This window comes from Lutjanus erythropterus, chromosome 20, assembly GCF_056507025.1.
Source record: "Lutjanus erythropterus isolate fLutEry1 chromosome 20, fLutEry1.hap2, whole genome shotgun sequence".
NCBI classification, from domain to species: domain Eukaryota; kingdom Metazoa; phylum Chordata; class Actinopteri; order Lutjaniformes; family Lutjanidae; genus Lutjanus; species Lutjanus erythropterus.
Genome location: NC_139336.1, coordinates 11,954,767 through 11,975,496, shown reverse-complemented (window position 1 = coordinate 11,975,496; position 20,730 = coordinate 11,954,767). Strand labels below are relative to the sequence as shown.

The 20,730-nt window shown below is 40.0% G+C and overlaps 1 protein-coding gene across 2 annotated transcripts in view; it reads left to right on the top strand.

Moving 5' to 3' along the window:
• cntfr (ciliary neurotrophic factor receptor) overlaps nt 1–20,730 on the top strand; it is a 282,491-nt gene that overhangs the window by 45,143 nt on the left and 216,618 nt on the right. For both annotated transcript variants that reach the window (XM_084746326.1, XM_084746325.1), the window contains exon 2: nt 780–820. The gene's annotated coding sequence lies outside the window, so the exon portion shown is untranslated. The remainder of the gene's footprint in view (nt 1–779; nt 821–20,730) is intronic.

Genomic DNA, 20,730 nt, shown 5'->3' with positions numbered 1-20,730 from the left:
GTCATATTCCATTTAGTGTAGCGGAGCCTTTCTATTGAGCCAACATGCACGTATCTTTGTTTGACCTGAAAGGAAAGGAACCTTAACCCTCTAGAACCCATATCGCTGTGGAGCATCTGTTCTATGTTTCTCTATACCATGGAGCACTGGTCATTTTAAAATGTGTATTAAAGCACATAAATAACTGGAACTAGAATTATTCATTCTAACTTTGAGATCTATGATCTGGCTCTGTCTGGAGATAGATGCTGACCTTTTCCGCATATAAATTCAGCGTTTTTTCCTCACAAGTTGCCAGAAATACTGCCTACAACACCAGTCGTGGAAAACAACAAAGACATCGCTCAAAATCACATCACACAGTCACCATCACTAAAAACAGCAGGACCTACGCGGCTGTCGCTGCTGGAGATGGAGGCTGTTTTGGCCTAAAACTCTACACATGCCACATATTTGGCATCAAATTAAAGAGGAAATTGTTTTTCTAAGTCAAACAACTTGTGTTAATCAATTTCTGTTTTTGAGATAGAACTGTTTGCTTGGATTGAGTAGGAAAATGCTTATTTAAGTGAGGATTGTCAGTGACCTGCAGCAACTTTCTAGAGGGTTAATTAGTATCATTGGTAACACGTGTTTACCTTATTGCACGTCAGATTGGCTGCTGTGACCGAGATTCCCTGCTGAACCTTTTCCCAGATTGAAATGTTCTATTCCAAATTAAAATGTATCATTGCACATTTTCTGCGGATGTGACTAACTCTACGTTGTGTTCCTTACAGGGTGAAGAGGAGGATCGTGCTGACGTTTCGTCCTGTCGAAGGTAAGCTTGCTTGATTTCTCTGGAGGCACTGTAGATGTCTTTGCTCCAGTTTGAACGCACCGCAGCTCACTTGTTTTTTTTTTCTGCTTTTCAATTTCTATCTAGTTGAATTTAGACTTTAATGTGCTGCTTTTGTTATTTGTGCTGAGTAAGTTTCACGATCCAGGGGGCTGTGAAACTCATTTCATTTTCTGTGTAAATAGACAAAAAATGTTGCTCTCATTCTTTGTTTTCCCGCTCAACCATATAAGCTAGTGAATCTGCATCATCTTGTACATTTGTTCTGCTGTCACGTGAAATTTCACCACTTTGAAGATGGTTTGAGTGCTGAGCGCTCTGAATGAGATCAAATCAACAATGAGAGCCACATGTGTGAAAAGCCAGGGAAATACCATGTGCCTGTTTAGCATATGTGAGAACAAGGTTTACTGTATGTTATATTTAAGCTTTTGGCTTTTGGCTTTTGGCCTTTTAAAGCAGTACTAATATTCTCAATGAACTTCTTTTAGTTGCAGCATTTGTAGTAAAGAATATTGTTGGAAAATTCAGTTGTTATGATTCAACAAGTGATCTCAGCAGCGGCCCATACACCATGTTGGGAACCTCTAGTCTGCCAGTATGGTGGTCTCTGCTTCTCTGTCAGTAGCATGTCTTCGGCTGTATCTGGTTGCCGTGGTGACATGCATGTGTCAGCAGCAGGACGTGTGATGTGTGTTTGTGTGTGTGTGTGGTGGCGGGCGTTGAAAGGACTCCGTGGAGGCGGATAGAGTTCCTCTGTCCAGAAATGTCAGCGACACACACATGCGGACGGTCAAATGCAGAAACTTCAGAAATATGGCCATGCAGACGTTACACACCGTCACACCGGCACCCACAGACACTCAAGCACACATACACTCGTGCAGGAAATACGCAGACGGAGTGGACACACACGTAGACAGATATCCAGATTCCATGTAGGCCACTGCCATGCATTCATACTGACAGCTCTGGAATATAATGTTACATACAGGGAAGTACATGTCTGCAGCAATGCTTTGAACACTAATAGTATGTGTACACACTTTTATTAACTTACAGAGACCTGAAGCTAAAGTTTAATGCCCCTCAGTTAAATCTAAAAAGGAAAGGCTGCATCTGATCGTGGCAGATTTATTTTCGAATGACCGATGATATTTGCATTCAGAATTAGCAAATGCAAATTGTTGCTCACTCAGCAGCTACACCAGAGAAATTGGGGGTTAAGGGCCTTGCTTAAGGGCAGCTCGGGTATAGTCAATGAGGGAGGGGAGAGTGTTACTCATTTGCTTCCCCCACAGTGCCAGTCTAGGGATTTGAACCGAGGACACAAGCCATGCAGAAGCTTGAGGCTACCACTGACAACGAGGTATAATGCAGTTTAATTACTCCGGGATTCTGTTTTTCTCCATAACTGTAATTGAGTTCAAGTTGGAGAATTTATTCTTCCCATTGGGACGTTTGGCTTGCAGCGAGGCATATGTCATGTTGCATAATCAGGATAAACAAAGAAGTGAGATTCTGACACACAAGATGCATTAAATGAATTGGAAAGAGGTAAGAGCCAGGAGACACAAGACTCAGGAGATCAGCAGAAGGTCTGTTTGTCTGTTACAGGTACCAGTGTTAATGGGATCGGAGATGAATAATTTCACATTACAAAATCCATTATTTTCACATCTGTTACGGAGATGTTGGCTTTTATTTAGATATCTGCAATGCAAAATATATGTGGGGACTTTTTTGCTGTAAGGAGGGTTGTGTTTATTTTGGAGAGCATCCAAGAAGGTACATTGACCTTTAAGTCATCTTGCATAGTTCATGAAGAAGCATTGTAAATTTAGCAGTTTTCAGTTTTGCCTTTTTTGGTGGGTGTGATGTATTGTAGGTGATTTTCTTGCTATTTGCTTGTTACTCTTTACTCCTGTTTACTCATTGCATTTAGGGTTGAGTAATATATTGCATTTTTCCAACTGGCCACTGTTGAGTGGCGAGTTTGCTAGTTTACATATGCTATGTATGTTTGCTACATCCAATAAGCAAAATAAACGCACAAAGTGTCAAGAAAGGACATATTCCTACTCCTCATCTTGTTATATAACAGGAAAATACAGCTGTACGCCTTCTGAATCCAAGTTTTTCCCTTAACCCGAACCAAGATGGCTTCATCAACAGATAACTCAACAGAAAAACAAAATAAAACTCACTAAAACCATCTCTGTTGGTCTTGATTGATCCACTGTTCCAACAATCACCAGCTCTGGTTTGGTTGAAATAAATTCTTACTTCACTGTTCCAGATATGAAAATATTCTGGTTCTCCAAGCTGTGAACCTCTCCCTCATCCTCCAGCTCAGTGGATGTGTACTGTGTCACTTTATGATGAGTGAGTTTGTTGCTTAGCAGCAGCTGTCACCCGGCAGACCCTTAAATTAGCAAAATAAAATCATCAAAAGGAACCAGCTGGTGATGGACAGCCACTTGCAAATAGCCGATATATTTGCCCAGTTGCCAAAGCCTAGTTTCATTGACTCTCCCCATGAAGAAGACAGTATGGGTGTTTGTTACCCACTGGAGCTGGTGGCAGAAATATTTTATCCAACCTTTAAGCTATATTCATTCTCCCATCTGTTTGAAGCTTTTTGAGGTGGCGGGGAGACAACAAACTGCCAGAGAAGTGTGCACACAAGACCTGGGTTTCTTGACATCTCTACCGCTGAATGTGTTTGATTTGGTATTTTTAACTCGGCCACAATGCTAAGTGGTTTTGCAGCTCTGAACTCAACACAAACAAAACCAAACCTGTCACCTTATGTAGCCCACACTACCCTTATTAGATGGTAGAGGTCGGAGTACTGAAATGACTAGTCCACATACTCTCATTCACGGTGCTTTCAAAGAGGCCTCTGTGAAAAGGGGTGTATGTATGAGTTGATGCACGAAGATGACAACCTTTCTTTCAGCTTTCTCTCTTCGACTGCTGCAATTGGTGCCGTTGGCATGCCGGTCGGCACATTACTTTGTAGACACCACCCGTGTCATCTACACTTGTAACAGCGCATGCATCTCCTGCCTGTGAGTGTGTCTGTGTGTGGGGCCGTCAGTAATGTGAGACTGTGTGTTTTGATCCCTTGGGGTCGCCTTGTCGCCAGAATCACCTTTGCACACATACAGTCAGTCTCCCTTCATACACACGCACACACACACACACACACACTTGTATTTTAGATAAGGTTGACATAGATTTGTCCACAGTGTAGCTTCTACCAGTGCCTGATTTATTTTACAAATCAAGTTTGGTACAAATTGACTTTGAAATCCACTGAGCTTGTGACAAGTTGGTTTTGAACTTTACATGTGTGAACTGTATGTATGCGTACATGTTTGCGTCAGTCAGTCTCCCGGTTCTCTCCAAACTAGTGTGTGTCTGCATGTGCACATCAGTGTGTGTGTGTGTGTGTCTGTGTGTGTGTGTGTGTGTTACCTAAGACCAGATCTACCCTAATGGATTCAAAATTACTTGAGAGCTCTTCCGTGTTCACTCATTATGTCAGAATTCAGGATGTGTTTTTGTTCCTTTTTGTATTATATAATATTCATAATGTTTCCCACAGCAGCTATTAGTAGACTGTATTATTTGTCATCGGAGAGAGAGAGATGTTGTTGAGATTTGATCAGTTTTTAACATAAACCACTGTTGAGAAAGAATGGGAGGTAAAGGAAGAATTAAGTACTTCTTCCAAGTTAGTTAATCTTAAAGAGATTGTAAACACGTTCAACATTTTCAATCTAGTGTATCACTATGAAACACAAAAAAAATCTTTTTTTTAATGAATTAATGAGAATTTTAGATGGATGATCTCAGATACAGCAGATACAGCAGTCTATTCTTCAGGATTATGACTGAATAAAATACTGAAAATTAATGAGTCAAGTTTTTGATGTTTAGTTTTGAGCTACTACAAGGAACTGCCATATTGTATTTTTATGTTATTCTTGGATTTTGGAGGGCGTTGTGGACAAACGCAGTTGTGTTTCCATCATAATAACTATAAAATATGTCAAAAAATGTCAAATGTCAAAAATAAAAAAAGAAAAGAAAAGAAAAATCTCCTCTTGCCTCTTCTTAATGGCTAACATACTATTCGCTGTAACTTTGCCGAGGAAGATGTAAACACAGATGTCTCATTTCATCTGACTTTATGGAGACTCAGACATCAGAAATAAATTCAGACTGTTTCATAACCACTTAAAAATCCTTGCATGCTTTGCTGTGCCTTGTAGCTTTAATCGATGAATTTAAGAAAATCTTTAGAAAAATCAATAAATTAGTCGATAGATTTGTTGATTCATCAACAAATTGTCCTTAGATTAAAAATCAATAGATGCAGGCCTAAAGTATATCAATGTTTCTCTCAGTCTTCCCTATTTTTTTTTTCAACACCATTGCAGTTTTGTATTGTTTGGAAGACAACAGCATGTACTGTTGTAGGATGGACATATTTTTCCCCATAATAGTCTGGAGAATAATGCAAAGCAACAGTACGAGTATCACTAGTTACCATCTCTGACCTAGCAATGTTGACATGGGAGTGATAAGAATAGGCATAATCCCACACCGGTGTTGTCCTGACCGTGCAGACAAGACATTGTTTTGCATGATTCCAGGCTTTGTTGACAGTCCAGATATAGCCTATGCACATTGACAAGGCAATATTAAGATCAGCGCCGGTTGCCATCTCTCTGACCTAGAATTGCTGACAAGGAAATAAGCCAAGGAATTGTATTAACCCAGCCGTGTCCTGACCGTGCTGACAAGATGTTATTTTCTAGCCCTGTTGCTGTTGTTAGACAGCTCTGAAGACATTGCAGGATAATACTGAGAGCAGTATGTCTGTTCTGTAAGATACCATCACTGACAAGGCAGCGTACTGCGGTCTTAAGCAGTGTTGACCAGGGAATGCTAAGGCAAGGAATAGAATTAAGGCTAGCTATGTCGACTATACATGTTGACAAGGCACGAGTGAGCGTTGCACCAGCCCGCTCGGCCTTGTGTCACTGACAAGACACTGGATGCTTGGTGACAAGCTGCTTGCTATTCCACACCCATGTTAGCATGGCTAGGGTCACATTGACATCTGCAGTCTGGGGAAACTTGAGCCTATCTTTCCAGCAAACACTGTGAGCATGTGTGCATGTGTGTTGCCCATTGATGGGGATTAGCAGAGATGTGTGAGCCCAGCTCCCTGGGATGGCCCTGGTTGCTGCTGGAGGTCAATGCATGTGCACTCTAATGTCCATGAGTGTTTGTGTGAGTGTGTGTATTTGCCCAGCGGTGGGGGGTTAGGCCTGGATTGCAATGACAATGGAGAGGAATTTAAATGAGAGAAAAAAGGGGATCAGGGACGTTTGCAAGAAGGATGGAAGAGGCTTTGGCACCATTGTTATTCTTCCTCTTTGTCATTCTGTCTCTCTATCTCTCTATTACAAATCCTTCACTCTCCGTCTCTCTTGGCTGCTACATTTCTCCCAAAATCACTCTCCCTCTCTTGATTTTATCCTTATCTCTGCTATCTCCTGGTGTCCTTCAACCATGTTAATGTGCCCCTATTTCTGAGTTTTTTTTCTTTTTCCTGTCTTGCTATCAAGAGACATAAGTGCTTCACACCATGTCAAGTTTGAAAGTCCCAATAAAGACTTTTGCTCGTGATCATCGTGCTTTTTGCAGGTGCAGTATTTTACACTTTAACGATAAATTTTGAAATTAATTGGAACGAGTTAAAAAAAGTAAAACAAAAGATACATATATATATTGAACATGAGGTAAGAAAAATTATCCGATATACATAAAATGCTGATCAGGAAAAAAAATCCAAAAATGGAAGTGACTTCACTGACTTGGTTGCCAGTGTTTAGCTCACTACTGATGTGACTTGAGGACATTGCAGTGCTGTGGTCTTTTGTTCTCGGGATAAGAGGCTTAGCTTTACATTGACAGGCAACTGACAGTGATAAACAGCTGATCAACTTACAGCGCAGGACTCGTCGCTTCAATCATGCACTCTTCTTGCACTTCTGGATTGTTCTTGCAGCCTGCTTGAGCTTCCTTGGGTCTGGTGAAGTGGGGGTGTGGGGAAACAACTCACTTCAACCATAGATGGTATATTAAATAGGATTACAACCTAGTTAATATACCATCTATGGCACAAACTCACTATTTGGTCTACTGTACTATTTGTCGGACCCACAATTGTTACATATTGCTGCTTTTAATTTTTTTTACCTGTAAAAAGATTCAACAGTCTTTTGAATCCTTTGTTGTCATGTCTTTTTTTTCATTCTTAGACTTCTGTTCCCAATAATAAACATCATATAAACAAGACATTTCTAATGCTGCATCTGTCAATAATCTGGGTGAGTCCAAAGTGTTCAGTTGCCAATTCGTTTTGTGTCTAAATGCCATTGCCTCTTTTAATGTCTTTCATTCAGGGTCACTTAATTCTCTGCTATCAGTTGTCTGTATTGTTTTTTTCATCTTCCTGTGACTCGCTATCTCTCCGTGTCTCTCATTGTCTGTCTGTCTGTCACTCCCCCCCGTCTTTTGCCTTATTACCCCAGCAGTCTGTGGTCAAATGTGGTCCAGTTGCTAATATAACCTCTCTCAAAACAGGCTCATTGATTTTAATCTCTTTCTCTCTCTGTGTCTCTGTCTGTCATATACACACATGGCATAGGCGCTTTCTCTCCCCATCTCCGTTTGTCTGCCCACCCCTCACCCCCACCCCTTTGCGGCTCTAATTGCGATCAATTAGGAAACTTCAGAAGGCTGAAATAGGAGCTGTGACAAGGGGCATCCGCTGAGCTGGCAGGGAGAGAGGGAGGGAGAGAAAGGAAGGAAGAGAGAAAGAGAGAGAAGTGGAGGAGGAGGAGAGGGAAAACACGACATAGGAGTGCAGAGAGTTTGGGAGGGGCAGGAGAGAGAAGTCCAAGTCGGTGTCGAGAGATGAGCTAATGGTAATAGCGTGATTGATGTGGCCACAGCAGCTGAAAGTCACATCGTTTTTCATGCCAGGTATTGATTCCTGACAACCTCTTGTTAGCTTTGGGCCGCAGTGGATGGGGCATGGCAATAACATCGCCATGGTTAGGGGTTGTATTCCCATCTGAAATGTATGCAGTTACCCTGCTGAAAGGGGCTCTGAACAAAAGGCATCATACTCTAAATTCTGATCATGCCAGCTGAGAAAAGAGACAAGCTTGCAAACTGATTTCAAGATGCAATTGCAGTGTAACGTGAGCACAGAATTCCTTTCAGTTTTATTTATTCTGCTTAACACATTTTTTCTCATTGTCTCCAAGTGGCAAAAATTTCCTGCATGCAGCCTAACAGGTCATGATGCTTCATATTGAAGACCAACAACAGTGGATGTGAAAGGTGAAAGATTTATGTTTACGTGTCTGCTTTCTCTGAAAGGAGTGAAAATGGTGTGCAAAAGCAAGTGAATAAAACTCAAAATGTCAGCACATTTGCAGTACAACATTAACATTTAGTGGGAGGCATTTTAGTGACAATTCATTTGTTTAAACATCGCTACAGAAACCTAGACTGAACAACAGAGACATGCAGTGTTTGGTTTACATATTTACCATGAAAAATCTAGTCAGTCTGCATTACTATTTCCTTCTCTTTCTGTTTTTTGGTTCCTGTATCCAGCACCTCTTTTGCCTCCATTTGACAAATGAAGTCTGGTCGTCTTTACTCTGGATGTCGTAATACCAGAAATTTAGTAGTCAAAATCAATACTAGTGAAATGGCTGGTGCTAATTCCCCACTTGAACACAAACCACCTCCTTATTGTTTTTCTTTTTGACAAACTGGGGTGGAGCTGTCATTGCAGCTGCACTTGACGCAATCTTTAGTTTGTTCTTCTTCCATATTGGTCGGGGTTCTTCATCTGTCTTTGTCATATTTAGCTAAAGAATTGCTTCCCTGGTAAAAACTAGTACAATTGGTTTTTCAAAATTTTGGCATCGACTTGATAACAAAGTATTGGTTTTCTGACATCTCTGCTTTGTAAGTAGGCTAGAGAACTTCTTTAAAATATATAAAAATACTTAAATTGAGGAACTTTTAACATTTTAGATGCTTTGATGTACTGTATGGAAAGCACAAACAGCAGCCCTCAGGCATGTCTTTGCCTGTAGATGGTACACATGAGTTTGTCTCAGCCTTTAAAACTCTTGCAACTCTGCAATGTTCTCACTACATTAGATTTTTTTTTGTCTTTTTGCAAACTCTAGAACTAAACTCAGAGTAAAGACGATGGGGATAAAGACAGCTGATCAAATAGAGACCTGAGTCTCAACTTTCCCCTTTTCTCATTCTGTTTATTTACATATGTATTACAGACCATCCCCTAAACACAACATCCAAGACAGCTTTGCTCGAACAATATTTTACAGAAAAACAAGGAACTACCTCCAGTTAAGAGTCAAGCATTCCCACCCCCAAGGCGAAGATTATAAATAGCATTATTATCCGGAAATTTTCCTTCACACAGACTGGAGCGTGCTGGTTGCCTTAAGCCTTCTGAGGCAACAGCTGAAGAATGTTTCGACCACAGCCATTCTCCAAGATTCATGTTATTATATGCAGGGCTTGACTCGCAGATAAAAATAAGCTTGTTGTAAATAAATCTAATGGTAATTTTCGGACAGTTCCTGTCAGAGATATAGGAATGTGTTTGCGGCCTTGGATTTGTTAAGTGTTTCTGTTTTTGATACATATACTAGAGGCTGAGAGCCTCTGGTCTCATGTTTAGCTGGCTTTGCCTTGGGGCATACAAACCCTTTTATCTTGTCACCCTAATGCATGTGTGTGTGCGTGTGTGTGTGTAAGAGAGAGGGAGCGGGGGAAGAGAGATAGCAAGCGAGGGAGATGTGAGGATCAATACTAAGCCGTCAGGAGGTCTGCTACTCCCAGAGAGAGAGGGAACAGGACACCCAGCAGAGAGTGGAGTGGGAGAAAGTAATAGAGAGAGAGACAAAGACAGAAACGGGTGACGAGGAAGAGAAGAAGGAAGAGACAAAGGAAACAAGGGGGGGAGAGATGGATGGACAGTAAAAAAGTAACAGGAAGGAGAGATAGATGGGGATGGAGATGGGAAGGGAGAGTAGATGTGGCCAGTGATAAATGAACAGATACAGGGGACAGGAAGAAGAGAGGGGAAGAATAATGCAGATGAAAAACTGTAGAAAATGAAAGACGAAAAGGGCAAGTGCAGTTCTACGAGGAGAGGACTGGAAATAGTTGTAATACTAGTAACAGGTGAAAATGTAGCAAAGTAGGAGGTGCACTTAACCATGGTCATTTGACATAGAAAAAACGGATATTTATTTATTTTTCCGATGTTTTGCAATCAAAGTAACGTGTGAGGGTTTGACTAATACTGGTGCTAATCATTACCATCCCAGTAAAGAATGAAATAGAAATAGATATGACCAGGCAATAGGCAAATATTCTTGTTCGTCCAGTTCATCAAAGCCTTTGGTTCAGCTATGAGCCAGAAGGCTAACGTTATGCTGGTAAGATTCAAAGTCAGTAACATTATGCACGGTTGACAAACACTGAATATAATTAGACGGTATGCTTAACAACAAGACCATTTAGTTATCCAGCCATCATTGTCCCAGAAATCAATATCAAGATTTTCATGAACAAATGATAAGCCGTGTCTGCTGTCGTCTGCAGCCTGAAGTAGAAAGTGGAATAGAAAATGGAACGTGAGACAATCATGTATCTGATATAAAGTCTAAGTAAGATCAGAGGGGCAGTGTACTTCCTGTAGCTCGTCTATTACAGTTGCTGTTCTGTGTTGTTTAGAGGATGAGGCAAATAATTCTCTCATTGGAAACTCCTTGTATCGTTTCTCCTTTTCTTTTCAACTGCATCCCACTCATCCTAGTCAAGTATTCATATTCTCCAAATAGGTCGAAAGAAATGTTGAGATCACGTGTTGTTGTAATTACATATTACCTTGCTAACATCTTCCAAAAAATTGTAAACCAGAGGCTTTTACTCCATCCTGTTGTTAGTCATTCCACTGGATTAATTTAGAATAACGAAGAGTCTCAGTGGACCCAGGCTTACTTAGTAGGTGTCCATTATCTGAATTGAGTATTCACCCCAGACCACAGTATAATCTAAAGTTAAACAACATTTTGTTTCCCTTCAGTATAGAGACCAAAATGTATGTTATAAAATGCAATGCAAATTAATACAACACCAGTGACCTAGTGTAAGAAAAAACAACTGGCACTGAACAGATGTATCTTTTATTGCGTTCACCCCCGTCATGTCAGCTATACTGAAGCAGAAAAGTGGAAATCTATTGCAAATATGAAGCAAAGCAAAGAAATGAACAAACAAGTTCTGGCTCAAACCTTCCCCTGCAGAAACCTGAAATGTGAATCTTTGACTCTAATCTAACCTTTACTGAAATTAACCATATAACATTTTCATTTTTTGACAACATGGCATTTCCATAGTTGAGAAATTTAACCTTTCCATTATTCTGAAACATCACAACACAGCCAGTGTAATCCCTGAATCATGCTGAAGTGTCTTTGGGCAGCACAATAAACGTCTACTCACTAAGCGTTGCGGCTGAGAGCTTAAATCCCTGAAATGTGAATGTTAAATTTAAGAGAGAAGGCATCCAACAACTGAAAGATCACACATTTGATCCTTAAAATGAACAGTAAGTGTCCCTCAAAATGTCAGGTGTCCTGCTAAACTGTCAGCAGCTAATCGTTGTGCATTGTGCCAGCTAAATGCCTAAGATGTAAATGTCAGCCCGTCATGTTTGTATTTCCTATCTCTGTAGTATGAAGTGAGAATATACAGTATGCACTGTTGAGTGGATGTGTCTTTCCAGTGTGCCTCCATGCTCTATTACAACTTGGTGACTCCAGTGGGATTTAAACCTGAAACTGTGGCGGTATTAGTGCCAAGCAAGAGCTCCTCTTTATAGAAACAACAACCAGAGGAAAAAAAAGAAGAGTATTTATAACATTCGTTTTGATGCATAATTCAGCGAACATAAACATCAAATGAGGAGAGAAGTGAAACTGTATCCCACAAGATCTAAAAGCTTTGACTTGACACCCATAATGAATATTTAAACCCTGATGACCTTACCCTGCGTGTATCTGTAAATGATTTACTGTTCTGCCTACCACATGTCTATTTTTATACCTTTTGTCTTTTTTTTAATTCCCATTTCACCTCTTTTTATCTTCTTCTCTTTCTTCTTCTGACACTTTTTTTTCAATTTGCTGGCTTCCCAGCACTTTCAAATCCTTAACCAAGACGAATAGCAGTGACTTGTGAGCCTGGTAGCTGCAGAAGAAAGTGCAGAAAGTAAAACTAAAAGAAAAAAAAAACATCTTATCATCTATGACTTATCTGTGAATATCATCAACTGTAATTATCTCTCCACAGTGTATTTCAGCCCCCGATGATTAAGTTTCTTAATGGGCTCTGGGAATAGTATTATTTAATGTGAGGGAATAAGATGGGGAATAATACCCCATTATTATTAAATGTATTCGAGATGAAGAATTTCAATTGTGAGTTTCGTTATACTTGGGCCAATAATGACCCAGGTTCCTTAATGAAAGAAATGACTCTGAGGCATAACACAGTTTTTCACAATGAGGCAAAAGGATGTAATGAAACATCTCTTCCACACTAATGCTCTGTCTGGTTTCGCATGACAGTAAAAAGGAGGATTTTACACTTTAATGCAGAATTTCACTAAATGATTTTCTGGTGCTAATAAGGTGGTCACAGTAGTTAATACCAATGAGGGAGACCAAAGTTAAAGATAAACAAATACTATTTTATTCCTTGTTCAAAGACATGCTGTAAAAGATGCTGGTGTTCATGCAGATAGTGCAGATATGATGTGTGTAAACAAACATAATGAAAATTCAACAATTTAATTTAGAGTAAGAAGGGTATAGGTGGCACTTGACATGAGCATGACATCATATTTTGTTTGACACGAACAAAACAGGATTGGATTTAAGAATAGAATACAAAGAAAAGTTTGTTTGTTTTTTGCATTCACAGTATTACAGGGGATGCGATCTAAAAGGGTTAAAAAGGACATTTTAATTTAATCTCGACTTTAAGCTCATTGCAGGGGACATTTGTTATTTACTTTTATTATTCCTTGATCAGATGTTCTAATTTTGAATCAAAACCAGTTTTGACTATTTTATTTAGTTTTTGTGTCTAGACAGTGTTTGAGAACCTTTGATCCTTTTGTTGAATTAAAAAAAAAAAATCCAAAGACATGTTTATATCTAAGCCATCAATTAAAGTATCATACTGGTGTTGGTACTGAATTTCAGGCATCATTCAAGCACCAGACTCGAAAAATATAAAGATACTACAAAGAAATTTCCTTTTTTGTTGATTTTGGAGGGCCCTGTGGACAAAAGTGGTAGTGTTTCCACCATAATAACCATAGAATATAATGTCAAAAATAAATTTATTGAAATAAAAATATCCTGTCTCTGGCTGATGTACAACTCACTGTAAATTTGCTAAAATGTAAACACAGGCTTGTTTCATATGATTTCAAGGAAAATCTGACCTGGTAGCAGGTATTAAAAATAACCACACTGAAAAAGCACATCTTCTCGCAGATGGTCTCATTCATTTATGTAGGTCATATAGAGGCATCAGTGATTAATTGAGACTATTTTATAACCAGTTACAAACTCTTTGTATTAGCTTTAAACAATACCCAGCCCTAGCCCTGTTTAAGTTTTATATTCAAATTGATATCAACCACAAAAAACAAATCTAATAAAGAAAACATTATTATAATTTTGTTCATCTACGAATTGTCTTATAGCTGTAACACCGTTAACTGATAGCTACCAATATCACTTTTGCAGGTTAGTTTATCTAATGTTAAACACATTCAGTAATGAAGACCGGCAGCCACATTTATACCAGAACATGTATTTGCAGCCTACATCTCTCTGTCTGTCTCAAGGTTAGGGCTCACAGGGGAGGAGAGGGATCAGGTTACACTAATGCATCATGGCTGCTGGAGGACACGCATGCACACGCCTCGTCACCCACTGTCTCACCCCATCTCTCTTTCTCTTTCTCTCACACACACCCCTGTGAGCTGATACCCTTGTATGAGTCTAAAGCACCACCGTGGCCTTGTGTTATTGTGCCCTTGCAACCTGCGAGCAGTCTGCTGTCTGTCTCGGGGAAAATCACTTGTCTCCAAAAATAAACTGAAACCCTGTACAATCGCCAAAGGCTAGGCTGAGGTTAAACACTGGCACAACAGTAAATTTCAATTTAAGCTCTGTATTATGAGATATCCAGCATTAAACTGTGACACAACTGATTGGTGGCAGCAAAGTTAATTTCACCAAGAAAAACATTTGATTTCAAGCGCAAAAGTGCATCTTGTGTTGTGCCAGAAATCCATCTGTACATCTTTAATCCCTGCCAATTATAATAGTAGTGCTGACATTAACAATGATTTTCATTATCGATGAGTCTCTCAGGTATTTCTGTTTTGTCTGCATTTCCGGGCCAATATAAAACACAGAAAAACAACAAATCCTCATATTTGAGAAACTGGGTCTAGAGAATATTAACCATTTTACTTGACATATGGTCCATTGAATTGATTTAATTAAATACATTTCTGACTGATTCTGCAGATAGCATTGGTCATTGTTTAACGTTGCAATATGAAGGATTGGTAGACCAACTACATAAAATATTACAGTTGTTTCGCATCACTGGGTTAATGAGTGTTACCATTATCATTTAACCTGGTGATCATTTTCTTAATTAAGAAAAAAATGGGAAAACTGGGGAGTGCTGCACTGGGTCCAAAAAGTAATATTTCTTAATAAGAAAAATGAAAACTCAGGTCATCTTCAAGGATGGGGCCTGTAGTTAGATGACAATAAAACAATGACTGTCCAGCTTACTGATAATGAAAATACAAATTCCTACTGTTACTGAGGACTTTTATTATCAGTAAGCTGGACATGTCATTGTTTGTTTTATTTTTATCCAATTGTGAAAAAATGCTCATCACAATTTCACAAAGTCTTCAAATTGCAAAACACTCCAAAACCCCAAAACTCTTCATTTTCTATCATAAATGATAAAGAAAATCTAACAGTACAAATCAGATAATCACAACATTTGGAGGTGATGAACAAAGAGTGATCATTGCTCATGTCAGTCAGCAGTTAAGAGGTATAAGAGGGGCTGACGTGTCATTACAGAAGCCCACATGCACTCCACCTGCTGATGCTGCATTCCCCCTACTAATGATGAGTCACTCACTCCAGCCTCATTTCCAGCTTCTGTCACAGTGTACAGAGATTTCTGTTGCTCGTCAGGTCATCTAAATTGCCATTGTGCTTGCACCCAGTCTCTGAGTAGTAGTAGAAGCCCAAATCTCCATCTGCACATCCATTATCCCATTCATTTAGCTATCCCTCCATAGGTGAGGGGGCAGATATCGTAACAATTTAGGGGTTGAGGGCAGTGATCATTCTTAGCCCCACTTCCTATACTTTATGCTGTTTAAATGGTTTGTTATTGGGACAAAGGTCAGCCTGATTTATATTTTAGATTTACATTAAACTACCCTTTACTTTTCAAGTGGGTAGTGCCTTCTATTTAAGTATGTATTTTCAGATCCACAGTTTATTTCAAAATAATTGGGTTAGATTAGATGAATCAGAAATCCTTGCATATGTCTGTTCAGTGCCCTGTGAGGGCTGCAGCCTGCGTCATGAGGCAAAGAAGTTGTCTGTAGTCTATATTGCAGGGCTAATACACAGACAAACGCTTTCACACTCGTATTCAGCGGATAAAAACTTATGTGCATTCACACTGACAGAGAGAAGAGCCTCCCTGTACAGATTAGATGCACTTGCATGGGGCCCTGCTAGAGGCTCCGGATTGAAATTTCCATCGGAAGACCGACCATTGACCTCTAATATCAAGGAATCACCAGAGTGCAAAGGGGTCATTTTCTCTCTGAATGACATCCTCTCCTTCACACACATGCACAAACATGCACACAAACACACACACACACACACACACACACACACACACACACACACACACACACACACACACACACACACACACACACACACACACTCTCCTCGGTGTAGTGAGAGGGTCTTATTGTGTGAGCCAGAGGAAATGCAGACACAGCAGAGGACAGGCCATCCATTGATCAGAGTATAGACTCCTCTCCCTCTCAGCCTCTCTTCTCCACTATCCCACACTGTCTATGCCTTTTTTCCTCTATCTGGACCCCTCACTTTCTCTGCTCTTTGTGTTATCTGCACTTCACTCTCCTACATATAGTTTTTGTCTCCCTGTGCTCTACCACCCCCTTTTTCTCTATATTATCACTTTCTCTCTCTAGACCAATTCTGTTTCTTTGCTCTCTCTGTGCCTGCTTGTATGTTGTAACCATGCTTTCTCCCTCTCTCCAGTCTGCATTTCTGGTACCACATCTCTCTCCATTATCTCCCTCTGCCAAAAATCATTCATCCTTCCTCTTTCTCTTTGCTATTCCCTTTACTTCACTACAGCTTCCCCTGTCAAATGACTTATATTTTTTTTCCTCCTCATTCTCTCTGTTCCCCACCATTTGTGGTACTTGGGGAGCAAGAAATTTAGTTGACAACAAAAAACTAAAAGTGAAAGATGGGGGCATGAAGAAACAAAAATAGCAAGTGAGGGAGACAAGCGTATTGGAAAGATGAAAAAAGGGTAACTGGGGAACCAGGGGAAAGGGGCTGAAAAGATTAAAGGAGGGAAAGTTGAAAGATCAGCTTTAGAGCTGTCACAGTATCAGATTTTCACAACATAATTACCCTGGCCAAAAGATGAAAAATAACTATTTTGCGAAATTGTATGCAAAAAAAAGGCCATCTGTCAAATTCATCTTTAATTTTTGTCTGTTTTGGCAAATTAATGATGTAGGGAAGTGGAGAAAGAGAGAGTCTGTAACTATAACTGTACAAATGCGCACACAAAATGTAATTTCACCTAGTGGATAGTGAAAAGGCAACTAGATGAACTGACATAGGAAAGATCCACAAGACCTACAGTACTATTATGTGTATTATTAGCATGATATTAATATTTCATTTTAAAAATGTTATACATTCTGTGAAAACAGTCAGTTGTCATTGCAAGATAGCTACTGATGGTCTGGGCTACTGAAGTATAGCTTTCTCACTCGGTGACGTACCAACGCAGCCTGTGTTTTACTGGAATATTGTTAAATATTGTAGCTTAAAGTGGCTAGAATATGACAAATATAATGTACTGCACTGTGCGCCGCTAGCTCAATAAATTTGTTGAGAGGTCTGTTCTCATTTTCAGTGAAAATAACGCCCTCTGGAAATACTACACAATTCATGGAAAAAGTAGACAACACATGTAAAGAAAGAGTGTATTAAATTGCCTTTTGCAAATGTACTTTGGCCACCAAATTTAGGGGCTTGATGGTCCATGGGGCCAGTACTTAAAATGTCAGGTCTATCTCTGGACAAGTGGACCAAAGGATGGAAGGATGGCAGAAAATATAGGGGAGTTAGAAGGGATGAAACCAGGACAGAGAAGTGTGGCAGCAGGTAGTTTGTATGTTAAAAGGTGTTGGAGCTGTGCCAGTAAAAACAGGCACAGAGCTGAACAGGAGGAAGTGATTTAGTGAACACACACACGCACTCACACACTGCACACCTTCAGTGACGACCAAAGCAACCCTCTGGTGGCTGGTAACCCTCAGAACTCTTGTCCTTTGTACATCCCTCCTCATCTCACTTGCTGTTTTGGCAATTCCCTCCTCGCTTCTTTCCTTCACCTTCTCCCTCCCGTCTCCTGTCTGATACTTTCCTCTGTCTCCCTCCCTCCTCCTCCCTCTTCTTCCCTCCTTCCTCTGTGCCCCGCACCCTTCCTGCTGGACAGGCTTTTATATGAGCCATGTGGACCTCCCTAATGACATGTGGACCTGTATGTATGTGTGTGTGTGCGCGTGTGTGTGTGTGTGCGCGTGTTAAAGGTGCTGACACGTGCATGTGTGTTTGCGTGTGTGTGTGTGTATGCATTTGAAGTGCTGACACGTGTGTGTGTGTGTGTGATGGAGGTGCTGACATGTCTGATCGCGGTGTGGTTCTTCTACTGAAGCAGTGCCGACGGCCTCTTAGCTTTGAAGAGGCCAGTGAAGAGAGGAGGGGGAGGACAGGGGAGGGGAGGAGAAGAGGGCAAAAAATTAGAGGAACAAAAAGGAGAAGAGAAACAGAATAAAGGAATGAAGAAGAACAGGGAAAGTGACATCTGTAGTTCCCTACACCTAATGTTATTTCATTAGCTCCCTATTATCCTGGTAATCCAGTCATTATAGTTAAATCAACACACACAGTTTCTGTGAAGCCAGAATCAATGTTGAAGTGCATCACATCTGTATTGTGATATATGTCACCTATACAGAAGTATATGGCTCAACAATGACAAAAAAGTCATTTTGTAGACAGGTGTCTTGGTATTTCAGAGTCTGTCTTTGCCTGGAAAATGATTTTAAATTGTTGAATTGAAGTGCTTTCTTGCATACATATATCCTTTCACTGGAGTGATAGTGTTTCTGGGGACCTTACTGTACAAAAGCACAACTTTCCATTATTGAATTAGCTGCAGACCTTCATTGATGGACAGATAGCTTTAGCTTGTTGCTAAAGTAGTTAACTGTAACTGTTAACTGCTGTTAGTGAGCAACAGAAATCAGGCTCAGCAGCTTTCGAGACAGACAGGGAATACAGCATGGAGGTGGTTTCCTGAGTTTCCTGATGGAAAATATAAGTTTTACTTGTTGCTAAAGTAAGTTGGCTAACTGATAACTGCCATTGGTTTGGTAAACTGTGCTGGGAGCCAACCCAAACTGTCAGTCCAGGAAGAATTAGCTAATACAATCTCTGTCCTTCCTAGTGTTACATCCATGGGCCACTTAGCTGCATGGTGAAGGGATGTAATGCACAGTGCTATTGGCTACTGCAAACACCAATCAATGTGTGTGACAAGTCCCTCTCTATCTACCTGTTTTACAGGAAACATGTAATCAAAAACACTGTTAGCCATTTCATAGGTACTTTAAAAGTAGAAAATAGAAATATAGAAGGAACAAAGAAGTGACAGGATGGGATGTAAAAGAGGGGGGAAACAATGATCAGACAAAGCTTCTCATCAGTCTTAAGTAGATCCTCTTGAATGATTCAAAAAACACTATTTTATTGTACTTTATACTTTACACAAAAAACTCAGAAAAAAATTAGAAAAGAAAGTTGTAAAGCAGAGACATTTTATAGATAGTTGGACAGATCATCTTGTTTGTAATATAACAAAAGCTTTGGGCCTTGTGAAAGAGACACCTAAAACACACAGGTTTGGTTTGGCTGCCATCTTTTCAGTCAGCGTTATTGATGTGAGACAAAGGAGACTGTACTGAATAGTTTTTGAGTAGAATGCACTGAATGAGTCTCGAGTCAAGGATGTGAACTTGAGCAGAAAGAGAGGAAAGAGGCACTTGTCGCTGGTTTGTTATTTTGTTTCATACATGTGCAGCATGTTGATTTCCTTGAAGATTGTTGATATTTATGAGGGGTCTCAGGGGTCTAATTTATTAGGGGTCTCTCCCATATGTTTATCATTTTACAACATCTGCCTTTCTCCTATCAAGGACAACACACACTGCCGGCATTATGTTAATACTCCCAATTGAAGAATGGCATGGAAATAATAAAATGGCATGAAAATACAGTAAAAGACATACATAATATAATGTGCTTTAAAGCCTGTACCTACAGTAGGCACACTGCAGTATGACCCTGATTTATCTAGTTAATCTACATCTTTGTATTGCAGTTTTCCCTCTCCATACATTAGGTAAAACTGTTTGTTTGTTGAAGGGATCGAGTTGGCACCCTAAACTCTGTGCAATTGTATTTTTCCAATGACCCGACACCCTTTTAGTGGTCTGATGAAGCAAGCTACGTGTGACTGAAGCACCACAGCATTTCTTTGAAGTCATGTCTGAAAGATGAAAGGGCAGAGAGAAAAAGAGACCAGTTGTCTACTATAATATACTCTTAGACACGAAAATGCAATGTAGAGCGTGCAAAAACACTCAAATGCACACACAACACTGATCAAGGCCAGCCTAACCATGTATAACTATCTGAAAAGGAGAAGAATGAAAGTGTGCATGTGAACTGATGTGAATACATGTATACATGTACATGTATCACACTGGTATTAATCATTGTGGACACCTGCCTAGGGACAAAAACCTGCAAGGTTAACTGTTAATGTATGTTATCGATGTAGTTAATGCTTAGATTAAATAGAAAAAGTTCACCTTGTATTCCAAACGGCATATTTTTTCTTTTCACAATTTGTATGTCCTGCAGCTGCCCTTACAAAGTTTGTGTTGATGCATGCAGTATGCATACAATTGGGACATACCACTTTGTCACAGTGTTGCACTTTGAACTTTGACCCTCTTGCTCATTCATATGTTGCAGTCAAAGAAAAATGTGATTTGGAGCACAGCATCAATGAGCTGTCATCTGTCTCTGCTCTCTCTGCGGCTCAATCGATGTCATAAATGTTCTGCTGCACAAAGAATTATGAGATAGAATAGCCAGCAAAGTATGCTGACTTCAATAGTGCAAAATGCGAGTGAATGTGTGGTAGCATGGATATTGGAATGCACCTCTAGTTTGGTGGCTCTGGCCATCGCCATCTTA